The following is a 20,820-nucleotide window of genomic DNA, read 5'->3' on the forward strand; positions in this document are numbered from 1 at the left end:
AACGCCCTCCAGGGCCATCTTCTGTTAATGGGCCATTGAGTGTCACTGCAGGACTGATAAAATTACATCATCCCATTGTGGGATGCTCCGCCCAGGGGGAGGAACCAAGCATTCCTACCTGGATATAATCTCACCATTGCAGCACCACGACCACCTTGCCTACTGCATTCCCAGAGGACAAGAGCTCCATAACCACCACTGGACGTTCAGAGGAAGACCAGACCCTTCTACAGGATCACCACTTTGACAGAATCACATTCATCACTCCAGCTGGACTGCAGCCATCATTTCATCAGACAGCTACCACCACCCTGAGCAACGGGGTGTCAGGTTATATCCTGACTCTGTCAGATTAAGCCAGTGTTTCTGTATCATTGCTGTGATCTTAATTTTCTTACTCAGTTGTCATTCTGGCTTAGACTCTCCCACTCGTTTACCTTCAAACCAGTACAAAACTCAATGTGCTCATCCCTTGTTTTTTCTCAAAACACGATTTCCCATTCCCAAATGTTTGCCAGATGGAGGAGAAGGTTGCGTGGAAGAGGAAGGAGCCCTGGGAAACCCAGGCAGGTGAGGAGGAAGTCAGTGCCCCTTTCTCCCTCTCTCCTGCTCCATCTCCCAGCCTGGCCCCCAACTGCAGGACAGCCCCGCTGCTGGTGCCCTCCTGCCGGGGATGCCCTGGGGGGATCTCCTTGCCCTTCCCTGTGGCACGGAGGCAAATCGCATCCTCTCCCTGTCCTTCCTTTCCCAGAGCAGGATCTGAGGATGGAGAGCAGGGAGGAAAAATCCCTGCAGCAGAACCTCATGGAAGAAGCCATTTTGAGCGGCTCCGCAGTGCAGGAGTCCAACGGGAAGGAAAAGCCCTGGAGATCCCACAGGAGGAGGGGCTGCAAATCCAGACCAGGGTGTTCTGAGGAGGAAAGATCCACTCTGGGCCAGGAAGGTGGGCAGAGCTCCAGCCAGAGCTTGGAGCTGTTGGTCACTGGGCAGCATAATGGTGGGGAGAAGCCCTCCAAGTGCTTGGAGTGTAGGAAGAGCTTCAGGCACAGCAAAACCCTGATCCGCCACCAGATGATCCACACTGGGGAATGGCCCTATGAGTGTGGGGAGTGTGGGAAGGGATTCAGCTGCAGCTCTGCCCTTGCCATCCACCAACGTATCCACACTGGGGAGAGGCCTTACGAGTGCCCCGGCTGTCAGAAGAGATTTCACTCCAGCTCCAATGTCTTTGTACATCATCGGATTCACACGGATGAGAGGCCCTTCCTCTGCCCTGACTGCGGGAAGGGCTTCAAGCACAGCTCCAACCTTGTCAGGCACCGGCGCATCCACACCGGGGAGAGGCCCTACGAGTGTCCCCAGTGTGGGAAGAGCTTCTCAGACCACTCATTCTTTACCCGGCACCAGCGGAGGCACCAGTAAAGGAAGCCCTGTGAGAACCCCGCCTGCAGGAAGAACTTCGTGTGCTGCTCCAGCTCCATCCCCATCAGAGGACCCACCCTGATCAGCATCCTGGTGACCACATTCCCTGTGATACACAGAGGGAAGTGGCTGATGTTCCTTTTATTTTTGCTCCAGTTATCTTTTATCTACCTCCATTCAAAACACAGAAAATTGGGGTTTAAATTAACAAATACATCAAACACATCTAAAGCCTCACATCTTGGTTGTGTTTTGGGGAATCTTGGATTCCAGGAGATATCTGTGAGGATATGGGGGAGTTTGGGGGCTAATTGGTTTAGTTTTCTTTCTTTCTTGGCTCTCCAAAAAATGAGAGGGACTGATCTGTCAGCTGAAAACCACTCAGTGCCACTAAAAACTACTGAATCCCACCCCAAAATTACTCAATTCCACCGCCTCTCAGGGTGAAATTGGGTTGCAAGGGGATTGTGCAAAGCAGGATGCAAATCAGGATGGGCATTGGGTGGGGTGGGATGGGTGGGATGGGGATTGGGAGGTGTGAAATGGGGGAGGTACAGCATGAGAAGGGATCATGATGTCCAGGAGGGGTGGGATGGGTTGGGATAGGTATTAGGGATGTGGTCTGTGGTCTGGAATGAGACAGCAAAAATTTGGGGATGATTAAGATAGGGGGAACCCATTACTGGGTGAGTTTTTTAATAGTCTCCCTTAATGAAGAGATGCTGGGGTATCTCACATTCCTGAGGCAGTTTTGGGGCACTCCCCAACTCTTGGGGTGTTTCCTGAGAGCAGTTCCATGGAGCCCCATGGCCAGGGGTGGTTCCCGTGGGCCTGAACTCAGTGCTGTGCCAGAGTCCATTGCCTCGGTGCTGGAGAGCAGAGAAATGATGAACGGACCCTGACATCTCCTGTGTGTGTTTGTGAAGGCCTGTGATCTTACTGGGGAAAGAACAGTGGCAATCCCCTGGAGAGATGTACTTCAGGCTCTGGACATTCCTCACAGCTCAGCGTGGGGAAAGAATCTTCCCCCATGGTGCTCTGCAGCACTGTGTCAATTTGTCGCAGTTCTCTGATCCCCATTGGCTCGTTGGCCTTCCCTACCCTTTTACCTTTACCTGTCCAAGTTCTAGTGAGTTCTCCCTTCCCTGTTTTCCCATTGGTTTATGTCCCTACCAATGCACCCAGGCATTTCCTATTGGTCCCTTCCCTGTGTACCACCCCTGAGCCCTCCAACCATTGCATCCCTGATGTTCTTCTCTGCCCCCTCTTTCCTGTATTTGAACCAGTTCAGGGAGAGCCTGAGCTCTTTTGTGGCTCTAGGCAGGAAGATGCTGAGGATCTCCCAGAGAGGCTCAGCAGGCAGTAGGATTGTGCCTGCATCTCGCTCTGGACATGCCAGTGGCTCAAGTGAGAGCTGTGGGAATGATTTAGAATGCACTGAGAGGGGCCACAGTCCTGCGAGGCTCTTACATCAGGAGCAAAGAGCAGCCTGGAGGCTGGGGAAGGCTGGAGCTGTACCACTGTGTGCTCATCCCTCACCTTCATGGGGAGCTGCCCCCAGAGTTGCTATGTATCACTTTTATGGTTCTCCCGTTGGGTGTATTTTGGAGCAGCTGATATCTGTGGCTTTTTACGGTGATCCCGTGGAAAGCAGCCACTTGCCTGCTGTGATGAACTCAAAACTAATACTAACTCCTCATTCCCTTTGGTTTCATCTGGGCTATTTTAGTCTCTGTGTTTGATTGCTTTGCGTGGGTTTGTTTGCTTCTGGGTTTGGTCTATTTTGGTTTGAGTTTTCTGTTTGCTTTTTCATAAGACTCAGGTGAAGTTGGCATAGCCAAACTCAAGAAAATGTACACCAGGCTTTGTTATGAACGAGCACAATAGGCTTTCTAATCCAATTAAAAAGATTTATTAATGGTAGAAAGCGAAAGCAAATCAGCGCTGCGCTGGGCGGCAGTCATTCCAACTACCGCGCCTTCGTCCCCCGTCCCCCCCCCCACTTATTGGGTCTTCTCTTCCGGATGTGTGACGTTCTGGTGTCTTTTCTGCGCAGGCGCACTCTGTTGCTAGGTGGTCGTTTTCTGCCTCTTGGTGGTCGTGGGATGAAGGCCAGTAGTCTTCCTCAAGGTTGTCCCTGTGATCTGGGAATTTTCTCAAAACAAGAAATGTTATCTCTACGCACGTTTACTTGCATTTCACAAGAGTACATGTTTTGCTAAGTCCGTAACGGAACTGTCCTTGAAAGATACTCGCTTAGGTGCTTAGGTGCCTAGCAACATCAACTCCCTAAAACAGTTTCAACTCCCTAAAAAGTTTGTAACGGAATTGTCCTTGAGAGATACTTACTGGAATGCCTGGCAAAATGAGAACATATTCAGACAAGTGAAAATTCTAAGTAAAAACTCTATTCTATGGATGTGAGAAAACTCTATATTATGAACAAAAAGGCCCTATTTTCCTAACAGGCTTGACTTTCCAGAAATTACTTTTGCTGGGTTTAATGGAATCCTCCAGGCTCAGGACCACCACTACATTGGCAGGTTTTGCTCTGCAACATCAGCATGCCCAGACTCTGCTCGGTGTTTCACCAATGGAGAAGACAATGGATATTGTGCCAAGCTTCCTTTCAAACAGCCAAACCTGCATCAGCATGACAGAAAAAAGGAAAAAAACAGAGACTATATTCACCAATTAGTGCAGAACCAGTGTCCCACCATCTTGCCCTCCACTCTTATTAATTTTGTACATTGAGAGGCAAAGCTGGGCCTAAAGCTTCCATCTCTCCGTTCCTAATGCCATTTGACTCCAGCCTGGACTCCCCCTGATCACACTGCCTGCTGTCCACGTGGCGCTGGGGATGCTCAGCCTGGAAAGAGGAGACCCTGGGGAGGCCTCACTGCAGCTCTGCAGCACTGCAAGGGTGCCACAAGAAAGACTGGGACAGAGTGTTGCACAGGGCCTGTGGCAACAGGACAAGGGGGGACGGCTTTCAGCTGCAGGAGGCTGATTGAAGTTGGATCTAAGGAAGCAGCTCTTTGCCACTGAGGGTGCTGAGGCACTGGCCCAGGCTGTGGATGCCCCATCCTTGGGAACAGGGCTCTGAACAACATGCTCTGGGGGAACGTTGCTAAGCATGGAACCAAAGGCTCTCTAGCTCAATGGTCATGTCACAATCCATGTCCCATCTGGAACTGCCAGCAGCCAGCAAGCAGCACAACACAACCGCTGGCCCTGGGCTCAGCACACGCTGCACTCTGCTCCCGCTGCTCCTGTCACCCTTCTTGTTCCTGCCCAGATACCTCATCTCTTCAGTCTCCAAAGCTGCCTAAGGCCTGGATTGTGCCATCCATCCCTGCAGGATGCTGACATTTGTCCTGAGGAAGGTAGGGTGCCATTCCATGGAGGTGGATCCCCCCAGCTGCCCGGGTGGGCTGGAGTTCTGGGGGGATGGGGTGGGACAGGGACCCCACTCTGAGGTTTTGCTACCTCTGCAGGCTGTGGCAGGCAGAGAGGACAAGATGGAGGTGGACACACAGACTGATAGAGAGGAGAAGATGGAAGTGGAGGGAGAAAAGACAGGAGAGGAAGAGATGGAGGTGGACACAGAAATTGATACGGAGGAGGAGATGGAGGTGGATGGAGAGCAGACTGGAGAGGAAGAGATGGAGGTGGATGTGGATGTGGAAGAGGAGATGGACGTGGACATGGAAGAGTACACCGAGGACATGGACATAGATGAAAAAGATGAAGAGGAGGCCATGGTCCTGGGATGAAGACCGATGTCAGCAGCAGGACAGGCACGTGGTCCCCACAATGCAGAGCGGGTTCCCTGCAGCCAGGCTGGGGCGGGGCTGGGCTGGGTGGTCTCTGCTCAGGCCCGTGGTACCCAGTGCCTTGGATTCTGGTGGCCATGCCCAGCCTGTCCTGTGCTTGCTTTGGGCCACACAAGCCCCATGGCAGTGCCTGGGGCCCAGCCCCCAGACCCAGCCAGCCTCAGCTCTGGCAGCAGAGTCCCGCTGTGCCAGCCTGGGGACACACGGAAGAGCCCTCTGTGCCTGACTGCAGTGACCATGGCACCTGCTTTTCTTCCTGACTGATGGAGATCCCGGACAGAGATGCCACCCTTTTGTACATAGTTTTTACAGTTTGTTGTTGACTTTAGGATATAGGTTTTAGGGCTTTCTTTTGTCTTCTGTAAATACATTTCAGATATTGTTGTTAGATATGTTCTTAGGTATATACCTTCTATAAACTGTTGTTATTACAAATATTCTTACAAATCTAGATGTGTTCTGTGTTTTCATTGCTGTTCTTCTGTAAATAAACAACCGTGATTTTTCCCACCCCAGTTCTCTTTCCATTTGCTTCAGGCACAGGCTGTATTGGCCAAGTTGCGGTTTCCACTTGCTCCAGGTTCCCAGGGCTGGAGGTTCATGGAGGAGCTGGCACAGCCACCCCAGGAGTGGTTGTCCCACTCAGAGGGTCCCGCTGACAGAGGTCACTGTCTCCTTGCAGTCTCTCTGGACACACTGGGTAGCTGCAGAGGCAAATCCCAGCGTGCCCTGTCCCATGGGATCCCATGTTGGGACTCAGTGTCTCAGCCAGGGTGAGCACTGCTTGTGGCCCTGGGCTCAGCATGGCAGGCCTGGTGCTCACAGCAGTGCAGACTTCAAGCTGGCCATGCACAGCTCCGTGTTTCTCCCAAAAATATCACTGCTGCAGCACCTGGGATTCCCCAGTGTTCGGCTTTTTATCCCCACTGCATGGAGGATCACATGGCAGGGCAAAGGATGGATCCCATGTGGCCTCCAACCTGCCCTGATCCAGGCTGGGCACAGCCTGATGAACGAGGAACACATCTCGCAGGGATATGGAAACGTCCCCTGAAAACCCAGTTCAGGGAGAGCCTGAGCTCTTTTGTGGCTCTAGGCAGGAAGATGCTGAGGATCTCCCAGAGAGGCTCAGCAGGCAGTAGGATTGTGCCTGCATCTCGCTCTGGACATGCCAGTGGCTCAAGTGAGAGCTGTGGGAATGATTTAGAATGCACTGAGAGGGGCCACAGTCCTGCACGGCTCTTACATCAGGAGCAAAGAGCAGCCTGGAGGCTGGGGAAGGCTGGAGCTGTACCACTGTGTGCTCATCCCTCACCTTCATGGGGAGCTGCCCCCAGAGTTGCTATGTACCACTTTGATGGTTCTCCTGTTGGGTGTATTTTGGAGCAGCTGATATCTGTGGCTTTTTACGGTGATCCCGTGGAAAGCAGCCACTTGCCTGCTGTGATGAACTCAAAATTAATACTAATACCTGATTCCCTTTGGTTTTATTTGGATTTTTTAAATCTATTTGTTTGATTGGTTTGCGTGGGTTTGTTTGTTTCTGGGTTTTGTCTGTTTTGGTTTGAGTTTTCTGTTTGCTTTTTCATAAGACTCAGGTGAAGTTGGCATAGCAAAACTCAAGAAATTGTACACCAGGCTTGACTTTCCAGAAATTACTTTTGGCTGGGTTTAATTGTATCCTCCAGGCTCAGGATCACCACTACACTTGCAGGTTTTGCTCTGCAACATCAGCTTGCCCAGACTCTGCTCGGTGTTTCACAAATGGAGAAGAGAGTGGATATTGTGCCAAGCTTCCTTTCAAACAGCCAAACCGGCATCAGCATGACAGAAAAAAAGAAAAAAACAGAGACTATATTCACCAATTAGTGCAGAACCAGTGTCCCACCGTTTTGACCCCCACTCTTATTAATTTTGAACATTGAGAGGCAAAGCTGGGCCTAAAGCTTCCATCTCTCCGTTCCTAATGCCATTTGACTCCAGCCTGGACTCCCCCTGATCACACTGCCTGCTGTCCACGTGGCGCTGGGGATGCTCAGCCTGGAGAGAGGAGACCCTGGGGAGGCCTCACTGCAGCTCTGCAGCACTGCAAGGGTGCCACAAGAAAGACTGGGACAGAGTGTTCCACAGGGCCTGTGGCAACAGGACAAGGGGGGACGGCTTTCAGCTGCAGGAGGCTAATTGAAGTTGGATCTGAGGAAGCTGCTCTTTGCCACTGAGGGTGCTGAGGCGCTGGCCCAGGCTGTGGATGCTCCATCCTTGGGAACAGGGCTCTGGGCACCATGGTCTGGGGGAACGTTGCTAAGCATGGAACCAAAGGCTCTCTAGCTCAATGGTCATGTCACAATCCATGTCCCATCTGGAACTGCCAGCAGCCAGCAAGCAGCACAACACAACCGCTGGCCCTGGGCTCAGCACACGCTGCACTCTGCTCCCGCTGCTCCTGTCACCCTTCTTGTTCCTGCCCAGATACCTCATCTCTTCAGTCTCCAAAGCTGCCTAAGGCCTGGATTGTGCCATCCATCCCTGCAGGATGCTGACATTTGTCCTGAGGAAGGTAGGGTGCCATTCCATGGAGGTGGATCCCCCCAGCTGCACGGGTGGGCTGGAGTTCTGGGCGGATGGGGTGGGACAGGGACCCCACTCTGAGGTTTTGCTACCTCTGCAGGCTGTGGCAGGCAGAGAGGACAAGATGGAGGTGGACACACAGACTGATAGAGAGGAGAAGATGGAAGTGGATGGAGAAAAGACAGGAGAGGAAGAGATGGAGGTGGACACAGAAATTGATACGGAGGAGGAGATGGAGGTGGATGGAGAGCAGACTGGAGAGGAAGAGATGGAGGTGGATGTGGATGTGGAAGAGGAGATGGACGTGGAAATGGAAGAGTACACCGAGGACATGGACATAGATGAAAAAGATGAAGAGGAGGCCATGGTCCTGGGATGAAGACCGATGTCAGCAGCAGGACAGGCACGTGGTCCCCACAATGCAGAGCGGGTTCCCTGCAGCCAGGCTGGGGCGGGGCTGGGCTGGGTGGTCTCTGCTCAGGCCCGTGGTACCCAGTGCCTTGGATTCTGGTGGCCATGCCCAGCCTGTCCTGTGCTTGCTTTGGGCCACACAAGCCCCATGGCAGTGCCTGGGGCCCAGCCCCCAGACCCAGCCAGCCTCAGCTCTGGCAGCAGAGTCCCGCTGTGCCAGCCTGGGGACACACGGAAGAGCCCTCTGTGCCTGACTGCAGTGACCATGGCACCTGCTTTTCTTCCTGACTGATGGAGATCCCGGACAGAGATGCCACCCTTTTGTACATAGTTTTTACAGTTTGTTGTTGACTTTAGGATATAGGTTTTAGGGCTTTCTTTTGTCTTCTGTAAATACATTTCAGATATTGTTGTTAGATATGTTCTTAGGTATATACCTTCTATAAACTGTTGTTATTACAAATATTCTTACAAATCTAGATGTGTTCTGTGTTTTCATTGCTGTTCTTCTGTAAATAAACAACCGTGATTTTTCCCACCCCAGTTCTCTTTCCATTTGCTTCAGGCACAGGCTGTATTGGCCAAGTTGCGGTTTCCACTTGCTCCAGGTTCCCAGGGCTGGAGGTTCATGGAGGAGCTGGCACAGCCACCCCAGGACTGGTTGTCCCACTCAGAGGGTCCCGCTGACAGAGGTCACTGTCTCCTTGCAGTCTCTCTGGACACACTGGGTAGCTGCAGGGGCAAATCCCAGCGTGCCCTGTCCCATGGGATCCCATGTTGGGACTCAATGTCCCAGCCAGGGTGAGCAGTGCTTGTGGCCCTGGGCTCAGCATGGCAGGCCTGGTGCTCACACCCGTGCAGACTTCAAGCTGGCCATGCACAGCTCCGTGTTTCTCCCAAAAATATCACTGCTGCAGCACCTGGGATTCCCCAGTGCTCGGCTTTTTATCCCCACTGCATGGAGGATCACATGGCAAGGCAAAGGATGGATCCCATGTGGCATCCAAGCTGCCCTGATCCAGGCTGGGCACAGCCTGATGAACGATGAACACATCTCGCAGGGATATGGAAACGTCCCCTGAAAACCCAGTTCAGGGAGAGCCTGAGCTCTTTTGTGGCTCTAGGCAGGAAGATGCTGAGGATCTCCCAGAGAGGCTCAGCAGGCAGTAGGATTGTTCCTGCATCTCGCTCTGGAAATGCCAGTGGCTCAAGTGAGAGCTGTGGGAATGATTTAGAATGCACTGAGAGGGGCCACAGTCCTGCACGGCTCCTACATCAGGAGCAAAGAGCAGCCTGGAGGCTGGGGAAGGCTGGAGCTGTACCACTGTGTGCTCATCCCTCAGCTTCATGGGGAGCTTCCCCCAGAGTTGCTATGTACCACTTTTATGGTTCTCCTGTTGGGTGTATTTTGGAGCAGCTGTTATCTGTGGCTTTTTACGGTGATCCCGTGGAAAGCAGCCACTTGCCTGCTGTGATGAACTCAAAACTAATACTAATACCTCATTCCCTTTGGGTTTATTTGGCTTTTTAAATCTATTTGTTTGATTGGTTTGCGTGGGTTTGTTTGTTTCTGGGTTTTGTCTGTTTTGGTTTGAGTTTTTTGTTTGCTTTTTCATAAGACTCAGGTGAAGTTGGCAAAGCCAAAGTCAAGAGAATGTACATCAGGCTTGACTTTCCAGAAATTACTTTTGGCTGGGTTTAATGGAAACCTCCAGGCTCAGGATCACCAGTAATTTGGCAGGTTTTGCTCTGCAACATCAGTCTGCCCAGACTCTGCTCGATGTTTCACAAATGGAGAACACAATGGATATTGTGCCAAGCTTCCTTTCAAACAGCCAAAACTGCAACTGCATGAGAGAAAAAAGAAAAAAACAGAGACTATATTCACCAATTAGTGCAGAACCAGTGTCCCACTGTTTTGACCTCCACTGTTATTAATTTTCTACATTGAGAGGCAAAGCTGGGCCTAAAGCTTCCATCTCTCAGTTCCTGATGCCATTTGACTCCAGCCTGGACTCCCCCTGATCACACTGCCTGCTGTCCACGTGGCGCTGGGGATGCTCAGCCTGGAAAGAGGAGACCCTGGGGAGGCCTCACTGCAGCTCTGCAGGACTGCAAGGGTGCCACAAGAAAGATTGGGACAGAGTGTTGCACAGGGCCTGTGGCAACAGGACAAGGGGGGACGGCTTTCAGCTGCAGGAGGCTGATTGAAGTTGGATCTGAGGAAGCTGCTCTTTGCCACTGAGGCTGATGAGGCGCTGGCCCAGGCTGTGGATGCCCCATCCTTGGGAACAGGGCTCTGAGCACCATGCTCTGGGGGAACGTTGCTAAACATGGAACCAAAGGCTCTCTAGCTCAATGGTCATGTCACAATCCATGTCCCATCTGGAACTGCCAGCAGCCAGCAAGCAGCACAACACAACCGCTGGCCCTGGGCTCAGCACACGCTGCACGCTGCTCCTGCTGCTCCTGTCACCCTTCTTGTTCCTGCCCAGATACCTCATCTCATCAGTCTCAAAAGCTGCCTAAGGCTTGGATTGTGTCATCCATCCCTGCAGGATACTGACATTTGTCCTAAGGAAGGTAGGGTGCCATTCCATGGAGGTGGATCCCCCCAGCTGCCCGGGTGGGCTGGAGTTCTGGGGGGATGGGGTGGGACAGGGACTCCACTCTGAGATTTTGCTACCTCGGCAGGCCGTGGAAGGCAGAGAGGACAAGATCTTGGTGGACACAAAGACTGATAGAGAGGGGAAGATGGAAGTGGAGGGAGAAAAGACAGGAGAGGAAGAGATGGAGGTGGACACACCAATTGATAAGGAGGAGGAGATGGAGGTGGATGGAGGACAGACTGGAGAGGAAGAGATGGAGGTGGATGTGGATGTGGAAGAGGAAATGGATGTGGACATGGAAGAGTACACCGAGGACATGGATGTTGATTAAAAAGATGAAGAGGAGGCCATGGTCCTGGGATGAAGACCGATGCCAGCAGCAGGACAGGCATGTGGTCCCCACAGGCAGAGTGGGTTCCCTGCAGCCAGGCTGGGGCGGGGCTGGGCTGGGTGGTCTCTGCTCAGGCCCGTGGTACCCAGTGCATTGGATTCTGGTGGCCATGCCCAGCCTGTCCTGTGCTTGCTTTGGGCCACACAAGCCCCATGGCAGTGCCTGGGGCCCAGCCCCCAGACCCAGCCAGCCTCAGCTCTGGCAGCAGAGTCCCGCTGTGCCAGCCTGGGGACACACGGAAGAGCCCTCTGTGCCTGACTGCAGTGACCATGGCACCTGCTTTTCTTCCCAGACTGATGGAGATCCCGGACAGAGATGGCACCCTTTTGTACATAGTTTTTAGAGTTTGTTGTTGCCTTTAGGATATAGGGTTTAGGGCTTTGTTTTTTCTTCTGTAAATACATTTCAAATACTGTTGTTAGATATGTTCTTAGGTATATACTTTCTATAAACTGTTGTTATTACAAATATTCTTACAAATCTAAATGTGTTCTGTGTTTTCATCGCTGTTCTTCTGTAAATAAACAACCGTGATTTTTCCCACCCCAGTTCTCTTTCCATTTGCTTCAGGCACAGGCAGTATTGGCCAAGTTGCGGTTTCCACTTGCTCCAGGTACCCATGGCTGGAGGTTCATGGGGGAGCTGGCACAGCCACCCCAGGAGTGGTTGTCCCACTCAGAGGGTCCCGCTGACAGAGGTCACTGTCTCCTTGCAGTCTCTCTGGACACACTGGGTAGCTGCAGGGGCAAATCCCAGCGTGCCCTGTCCCATGGGATCCCATGTTGGGACTCAGTGTCCCAGCCAGGGTGAGCACTGCTTGTGGCCCTGGGCTCAGCATGGCAGGCCTGGTGCTCACACCCGTGCAGACTTCAAGCTGGCCATGCACAGCTCCGTGTTTCTCCCAAAAATATCACTGCTGCAGCACCTGGGGTTCCCCAGTGCTTGGCTTTTTATCCCCACTACATGGAGGATCACATGGCAGGGCAAAGGATGGATCCCATGTGGCATCCAAGCTGCCCTGATCCAGGCTGGGCACAGCCTGATGAACGATGAACACATCTCGCAGGGATATGGAAACGTCCCCTGAAAACCCAGTTCAGGGAGAGCCTGAGCTCTTTTGTGGCTCTAGGCAGGAAGAAGCTCAGGATCTCCCAGGGAGGCTCAGCAGACAGTAGGATTGTGCCTGCATCTCGCTCTGGAAATGCCAGTGGCTCAAGTGAGAGCTGTGGGAATGATTTATAATGCACCGAGAGGGGCCACAGTCCTGCACGGCTCTTACATCAGGAGCAAAGAGCAGCCTGGAGGCTGGGGAAGGCTGGAGCTGTACCACTGGGTGCTCATCCCTCACCTTCATGGGCAGCTGCCCCCAGAGTTGCTATGTATCACTTTGATGGTTCTCCCGTTGGGTGTATTTTGGAGCAGCTGTTATCTGTGGCTTTTTATGGTGATCCCGTGGAAAGCAGCCACTTGCCTGCTGTGATGAACTCAAAACTAATACTAACTCCTCATTCCTTTTGGTTTTATTTGGATTTTTTAAATCTATTTGTTTGATTGGTTTGCGTGGGTTTGTTTGTTTCTGGGCTTTGTCGGTTTTGGTTTGAGTTTTTTGTTTGCTTTATTATAAGACTCAGGTGAAGTTGGCATAGCCAAACTCAAGAAAATGCACACCAGGCTTGACTTTCCAGAAATTACTTTTGGCTGGGTTTAACTGCATCCTCCAGGCTCAGGATCACCAGTACATTGGCAGGTTTTGCTCCGCAACATCACCTTGCCCAGACTCTGCTCGGTGTTTCACAAATGGAGAAGACAATGGATATTGTGCCAAGCTTCCTTTCAAACAGCCAAACCTGCAACTGCATGAGAGAAAAAAGAAAAAAACAGAGACTATATTCACCAATTAGTGCAGAACCAGTGTCCCACTGTTTTGACCTCCACTGTTATTAATTTTCTACATTGAGAGGCAAAGCTGGGCCTAAAGCTTCCATCTCTCAGTTCCTGATGCCATTTGACTCCAGCCTGGACTCCCCCTGATCACACTGCCTGCTGTCCACGTGGGGCTGGGGATGCTCAGCCTGGAAAGAGGAGACCCTGGGGAGGCCTCACTGCAGCTCTGCAGGACTGCAAGGGTGCCACAAGAAAGACTGGGACAGAGTGTTCCACAGGGCCTGTGGCAACAGGACAAGGGGGGACGGCTTTCAGCTGCAGGAGGCTGATTGAAGCTGGATCTGAGGAAGCTGCTCTTTGCTACTGAGGCTGCTGAGGCACTGGCCCAGGCTGTGGATGCTCCATCCTTGGAACAGGGCTCTGAGCACCATGGTCTGGGGGAACGTTGCTAAGCATGGAACCAAAGGCTCTCTAGCTCAATGGTCATGTCACAATCCATGTCCCATCTGGAACTGCCAGCAGCCAGCAAGCAGCACAACACAACCGCTGGCCCTGGGCTCAGCACACGCTGCACGCTGCTCCTGCTGCTCCTGTCACCCTTCTTGTTCCTGCCCAGATACCTTCTATCATCAGTCTCCAAAGCTGCCTAAGGCCTGGATTGTGTCATCCATCCCTGCAGGATGCTGACATTTGTCCTGAGGAAGGTACGGTGCCATTCCATGGAGGTGGATCCCCCCAGCTGCCCGGGTGGGCTGGAGTTCTGGGGGGATGGGGTGGGACAGGGACCCCACTCTGAGGTTTTGCTACCTCTGCAGGCTGTGGCAGACAGAGAAGACAAGATGGAGGTGGACAGACAGACTGATAGAGAGGAGGAGATGGAAGTGGAGGGAGGAAAGAGAGGAGAGGAAGAGATGGAGGTGGACACACCAATTGATACGGTGGAGGAGATGGAGGTGGATGGAGAACAGACTGGAGAGGAAGAGATGGAGGTGGATGTGGATGTGGAAGAGGAAATGGATGTGGACATGGAAGAGTACACCGAGGACATGGATGTTGATTAAAAAGATGAAGAGGAGGCCATGGTCCTGCGATGAAGACCAATGCCAGCAGCAGGACAGGCATGTGGTCCCCACAGGCAGAGTGGGTTCCCTGCAGCCAGGCTGGGGCGGGGCTGGGCTGGGTGGTCTCTGCTCAGGCCTGTGGTACCCAGTGCATTGGATTCTGGTGGCCATGCCCAGCCTGTCCTGTGCTTGCTTTGGGCCACACAAGCCCCATGGCAGTGCCTGGGGCCCAGCCCCCAGACCCAGCCAGCCTCAGCTCTGGCAGCAGAGTCCCGCTGTGCCAGCCTGGGGACACACGGAAGAGCCCTCTGTGCCTGACTGCAGTGACCATGGCACCTGCTTTTCTTCCCGGACTGATGGAGATCCCGGACAGAGATGGCACCTTTTGTACATAGTTTTTAGAGTTTGTTGTTGCCTTTAGGATATAGGTTTTAGGGCGTTGTTTTTTCTTCTGTAAATACATTTCAGATATTGTTGTTAGATATGTTCTTAGGTATATACTTTCTATAAACTGTTGTTATTACAAATATTCTTACAAATATAAATGTGTTCTGTGTTTTCATTGCTGTTCTTCTGTAAATAAACAACCGTGATTTTTCCCACCCCAGTTCTCTTTCCATTTGCTTCAGGCACAGGCAGTATTGGCCAGGTTGTGTTTTCCACTTGCTCCCGGTTCCCAGGGCTGGAGGTTCATGGGGGAGCTGGCACAGCAACCCCAGGAGTGGTTGTCCCACTCAGAGGGTCCCGCTGACAGAGGTCACTGTCTCCTTGCAGTCTCTCTGGACACACTGGGTAGCTGCAGGGGCAAATCCCAGTGTGCCCTGTCCCATGGGATCACATGTTGGAGCAGGGCTGAACCTGCGTTGTCCTGCAGAGCCTCATCCATGGCTATTCCTTGGTTAGCCCCAGTGATAGTAAAAGGGTTTTTAAATCTTAGGGATTTAGGTTTAACAGGAAAAATAAGCTTAGTAGGCCCTGGAAAAATAAATACCCTATGCACCAGAAGATCTTGTACTCACTAGAACTGCACCTGTGTATCTCGTACATGATAAATGATAGAATAGTTAGATGTGACGATTGTTTAGTAATTAAATATAATTACTCTTTAATCATTAGAATAATAATGAGAAACTGTGGTCAGGGACCTAAGAAAGATCACAAGAAACTCATGTCAATGTATATAATAGAACAATATAATTTTAATAATAAATATGTGAGTTATGTAACGATAGAATATAAAATACTTTCAGCTCGAAAGCCATGTTGGAGTCAGATTTGGGTCTGTACCCCTGACTCCCAGCGCTCTTAGTAAATCACCTGCATATAATCATATCCCGTGATTATGTGTTTTCCAGAACGCTAACACCCAGGCCAGCCAGGGTGCACTGGGCTGTGGGCAACCCCTGTTCCTGGGCATCCTGAGGGGCTGGAGCAGCCTGGAGGCAGCCTCAGCACAGGGGCCTTGGTCCTACATGGACCGAGATTTCCTTTGGTGCCACGTCCCCGCCCCAGACCACTGTCCTCAGCCTCAGCTAGCTCTCCTGCAGGGTGAGTAGGGCGAGTGGAAGCACCCTCTGCTGTACCCGGCTGGGCTTTGGAGAGTGCTTTGTGGGTCCTGAGGTCGCTGCTGATTCCAACGGCGAGGAAATGAGTAGAGACACTCGTTGGGGGCAAAAATCCCTCATCCAAGCCCTGGCACTCAGAGCAGCTGAGGAATGGAGTCACATCCAGGGGTGTCCCCAGGGCTCAGGACTGGGGCCAGGTCAGTGAAATCTCTTTATTGCTGATCTGGACGAGGCCATCGAGGGCACCCTCAGGCAGTTCCAGGTGAGCCCAGGCTGGGTGGGGGTGTGGCTGTGCTGGAGGGCAGGAAGCTCTGCAGAGGGATCTGGACAGGCTGGAGCCATGGGCCCAGGACAATGGGATGAGGTTCACCAAGGCCAAGGGGCGGGTCCTGCCCTGGGCTCACCACCACCCCAAATCCCTGGCCGTACCCTGCCCCTGATCCCCACAGCCTGTCCTGTTCCCTTCATCCCTGCATTGCCAGGGACTTTCTGGGACAAGGGTGCTCTGCTCTGGGGATGGAGGGAGGGCCAAGTGCCACCACTGGAGTGGGAACCACAACTCATCAGGTTTGTGTCCTTTCCGGTCAGGAACTGGTGAGACTCAGAGGCACAGAAAGTTTCTCTTCATGGCCAACAGACCATGGTTGAACAGGACACAATTTAATAACAATCACGCTCTTCCGCGAGCTATGTGCAATGTCCCAGAAGAGTCTGATGAGTCCACCATCCACAAGTGATTTTCATGCTAGAATGAATTTCCGACAAACGTGGTTCTGTGATAGATATAAACACAGTTAGGTTCTTGTATCAGGATGCTCATCCTGAAGTGGGGGAAAAAGAGCTCAAACAATTCCTGATGTGCAAAGCTGTCAGTGGTGGATGGAGAAGGGAGGTCAGGCTGCTTTTGGTGCTGAGGAAATGCTGAAATCAGCCTGACTCATTTCATCTCCTCCTGGCCTGGCTGATCTCCCCTCTTTCCCCTTACACCCATTGGCTTTTGTCTCCCACCAGGCCACCGGTGAAGAGCCTGGCTCTGTGTTCTCCATCCCCTCCTCGCTGGCACTGCCAGGCTGGGATGAGGAGCCCCTCAGCCTTCCCTGCTCCGGGCTGGACAAGCCCAGCTCCCTCAGCCTCTGCTCACAGCCCAAGGGCTCCAGCCCCACCTTGGAGGCTCTTCCCTAAGCCTGCTCCAGCTGCCAGACATCTTTCCTGCCCTGGGGAACCCAACCCAGGCCACAGGGACCTGGATAATCCACATCCTTGATGTCCTGATCACTCAGCCCTGGCCCCTTGTCCCCATGTCAGGCTCTGGGGTGGATCCTGTGGAACATCCTTTGGTGGAGGCTGTGGCTCCAGGGGGACCGGGGGGATACCAGGGGACAGGGACCCCACTGGGCATGAACAGCATTGGACTTGTTGGGAGAAACTGTGAGGGGGAGCTGGGGTGGAATGACCAACCCAGTGACCTCACAGAGCCCACCTGGGACGTCACACAGCCCCTCTGGGATGTCACAGAGCCCCTCTGGGATGTCACACAGCCTCTCTGAGATGTCACAGCCCATTCTGTAATGTCACACGGCTGGTCTCTGATGTCACAGCCAACTCTGTGATGTCACAGTCTGCTATGCAATTTCAAAGCTCTGTCCTGTGATGTCAAAGCCTGCTCTGCAATGTCACAGAGATGGCCTATGATGTCATAACTTCTTGATGGTCTCACATAAACCACTCTATGATGTCATGGACCATTCTGTCATAGATTACTCATGAGATGTCATAGCCCACTCTTTGACCTCATATGACCAGATGATAAATTGTCTTCACCAGGTGAGCTGACACCTGGAGCTTGTTCTCCAAATCCCAGGCCTATGGAAACCACACAATGCCCATTGTGGGAGAAGGGGAACTGGAAGTTCACCAGCCTCAGTGTCCTGCCAGCTCAGCCAGGCCCACAGGAACATTTGGGTCCACGACCACCAGAAACCACCAGAGAGACCCCCAGGACAGAAGAACACATGGGTAAAGGGGAGGGGAAATATGTTAATGATTCTGGGCAAATGATTATCAGATGTGTGTTTAGTCCAGCACAATCAATGAATATGTGTGCAAAATACAGAATATGAACAGAAACTTTCCTGTACCCAGCATGCTCGGCTTTGGGGGGAGCTATCCCCCGTGCATCCAGCTGAATAAAGAATGCTGCTTCTTAATGTTGCACTGGTGTTAAGGAGTTTTCTGTTTTACTGAATTTTTGGTAACACTCCCACTCCCAAGGAAAGCTCTGTCTGCTGCTGCTCACAACCAGAGAAGGGCTGGTGGCAGATGTGGGGGTCGGAGGCTGCCTGGGGCACAGTGACCATGAAATAATCAAGTTTTAAATGATCTGTGACAGAAGGAGGGGCAGCAACAAAACTTCCACACTGGAATTAGGAAGGGCAGCCTTGGGCCTATTTAGGATGCAGATTTGGGGAGTACCAAATCAGGTACTGATTTTTTAAGGGAAACAGCCTTTAAAAATAAAGGGGTTCAGGAAGGATGGACACAGTTCCAGAAAGTAATCTTATGGGGGAAGGAGCAGCCTGTCCCAGTGTTGGAAAAGACGAGTTGGTGAGGAAATTTACTGTCCTGGCTGCCCATAGAGTTTTTGTGGTAATTCGGGGGGAAAAGGTACTGTCAACTTAGCAAGTGTTTAAGGGTGTTGTTAGGTCATTCAGAAAAAAAGGAATGAGATGAAAGCTCAATTAGAACTTAACCTGGCCACTTCTGTAAAAAGAACAAAAAATGAGTTTATAAAACATATTATAGCAAACGGAAGGAGAAGGAGAAGTTCTACTCTTTATTGATTCAGTGGAGAATATAGTAACTGAAGATAAGGAAAAGGCCAAACTACTTAACACCTTGTTTGTCGCAATTTTCAACATATGAACAAGTTGTCCTCAGGACAAGAGTTCTCCTGAGCTGGTAGATGGGCACAGGGAGCAGAACAGCTCCCTGTAATCCAGGTGGAAGCAGCTGCTGACCTGCTGAGCCACTCAGATGCTCACAGGTGGATGGGATCAGATGGGATCCATCCTAGGGGGATGAGGGAGCTGGTGGATGAGCTCCCCAAGCTGCTCCCCATGATTTACCATCAGTCCTGGCTCACCAGGGAGGTCCCAGAGCACTGGAGGTGCCAGTGTGTGTGCCCCTTCCCAAGAAGGGCTGGAAGGAGGATGTGGGGAGCTCTAGGCCTGTCAGCCTGACCTCAGTGCCCAGCAAGGTTATGGAACAGATCACCTTGAGAGCCACCACAGGGCACCCACAGGATGGCCGAGGGGTCAGAGCCAGCCAGATTGGATTTAAGAGGGGCAGGTCCTGCCTGAGCAACCTGATCTCCTTTTATAACCAGGTGACCCACCTGTGGATGTGGGAAAGGCTGTGGATGTTTCCATCTGGACTTCAGCAGAGCCTTGGACACTGTCTGTGACAGCATTCCCTGGAAAAGCTGCAGCCCACGGCTGGGGCAGGTTCCCTCCTGGCTGGGAGATGGAAGAGCTGGCTGGAGGCTGGGCCCAGAGAGGGGTGGGGATGGTGCTGCACCCAGCTGGTGTCCAGTCCCTGGCGCTGTCCCCAGGGATCTGTGTTGGGCCCAGTCCTGTTTAACATCCTCACCGATGATCTGGGGGAGGGGATCGAGCCCACCATCCCCAAATTTGCAGGTGACACCAAGCTGGGTGTGAGTGTGGATCTGCTGGAGGGCAGGACAAGAAGACACAGCCTTCAGCTGCGCCAGGGGAGGTTTAGGCTGGACAAGAGGAAGAAGTTCTTCACAGAAAGGGTGAGTGGGCATTGGAATGGGCAGGCCAGGGGGGAGGTGGCAGAGTCACTGTCCCTCTCCAGTGGCACTCAGTGGCATGTCTGAGTGACAAGGCGGTATTAGGGCATTGGTTGGACTTGATGATCCCAAAGGTCTTTTCCAGCCTATTTGATTCTGTCATTCTGTGATGATTGGGACACTCTGGGGCCATTGTGACCCTGCAGGGCCTCGTGGAACTAAGAGGACCATGGTGACCCTGTGCAGCCCCATAGAACCAGGGCTCCATTGTGGTGCTCTGGGGCCAAATGGAACCAGGGAGTCCCCGTGACACTGGGTCCTGGTGGAACCACAGAGGCCATTGTGACACTGCGGGGCCTCGTGTGACTGAGGGGTTTCACCACTGTGACACTGACAAACCAAGGAGAGCATTGGGAGAGTCCAGGGCCCAGGGGAACCAAGGGGCCCTTCTGACACTGCGGGGCCTCCTGTGAACGAGGGGACATTGTGACACTGCAGGACCTTGTGTAACCAAGGGGCCACTGTGACACTCTGGGGCCTCAGGGAATCTGGAAGGCCGCTGTGACACTGTGTGGCCTCGTGGAAACAAGGAGTCCATTGTGACACTGAGGGGACTTGTGGAAGCACAGAGAGCATTGTGACAGTGTGGGACCTCATGTGACCATGGGGCCTTTGTGACACCCTGGGGCCCCATGGAACCAAGGGGCCACTGTGAAACTGCGGCACCAACGAGAACATTGTGACACTCTGAAGTCCCATGGAACTGAGGAGTCCATTGTCACATTTTGGGGCCCATGGAACCAAGGAGACCAGTGTGACAGTGCAGGGCCTGGTGTAACCAAAGGGACATTGTGACATTGAGGGGCCCCTTGGAACCAAGGACATCTTTACAGGTGACACCAAGCTGGATGGGAGTGTTGATCTGCTGGAGGGTAGGAGGGCTCTGCACAGGGCCCTGGCCAGGCTGGATCCAGGGCCCAAATCCAACAAGGTGAGGTTTAACAAGTCCAAGTGCCAGGTCCTGCACTTTGGCCACAACAACCCCTGCAAGCGCTACAGGCGGGGGACAGAGGGGCTGGACAGCAGTCAGGCAGAAAGGGACCTGCAGGGACGGATGGACAGCAGGCTGGACATGAGCCAGCAGTGTGCCCAGGTGGCCAAGAAGGCCAATGGCTCCTGGCCTGGATCAGGAATGGTGTGGCCAGCAGGAGCAGAGCTGCTGTGCCAGCACTGATCTGCCCCAGCTCTGCACACAGACATTG

General features: G+C 52.6%; 1 protein-coding gene across 1 annotated transcript in view; it reads right to left on the reverse strand.

Moving 5' to 3' along the window:
- The window catches only part of LOC146763998 (uncharacterized), a 330,063-nt gene that overhangs the window by 204,583 nt on the left and 104,660 nt on the right, over positions 1–20,820 (reverse strand). The window lies entirely within an intron of this gene.

This window comes from Lonchura striata, chromosome 36 (genome assembly GCF_050655825.1).
Source record: "Lonchura striata isolate lonStrDom1 chromosome 36, ASM5065582v1, whole genome shotgun sequence".
Lineage (NCBI taxonomy): Eukaryota > Metazoa > Chordata > Aves > Passeriformes > Estrildidae > Lonchura > Lonchura striata.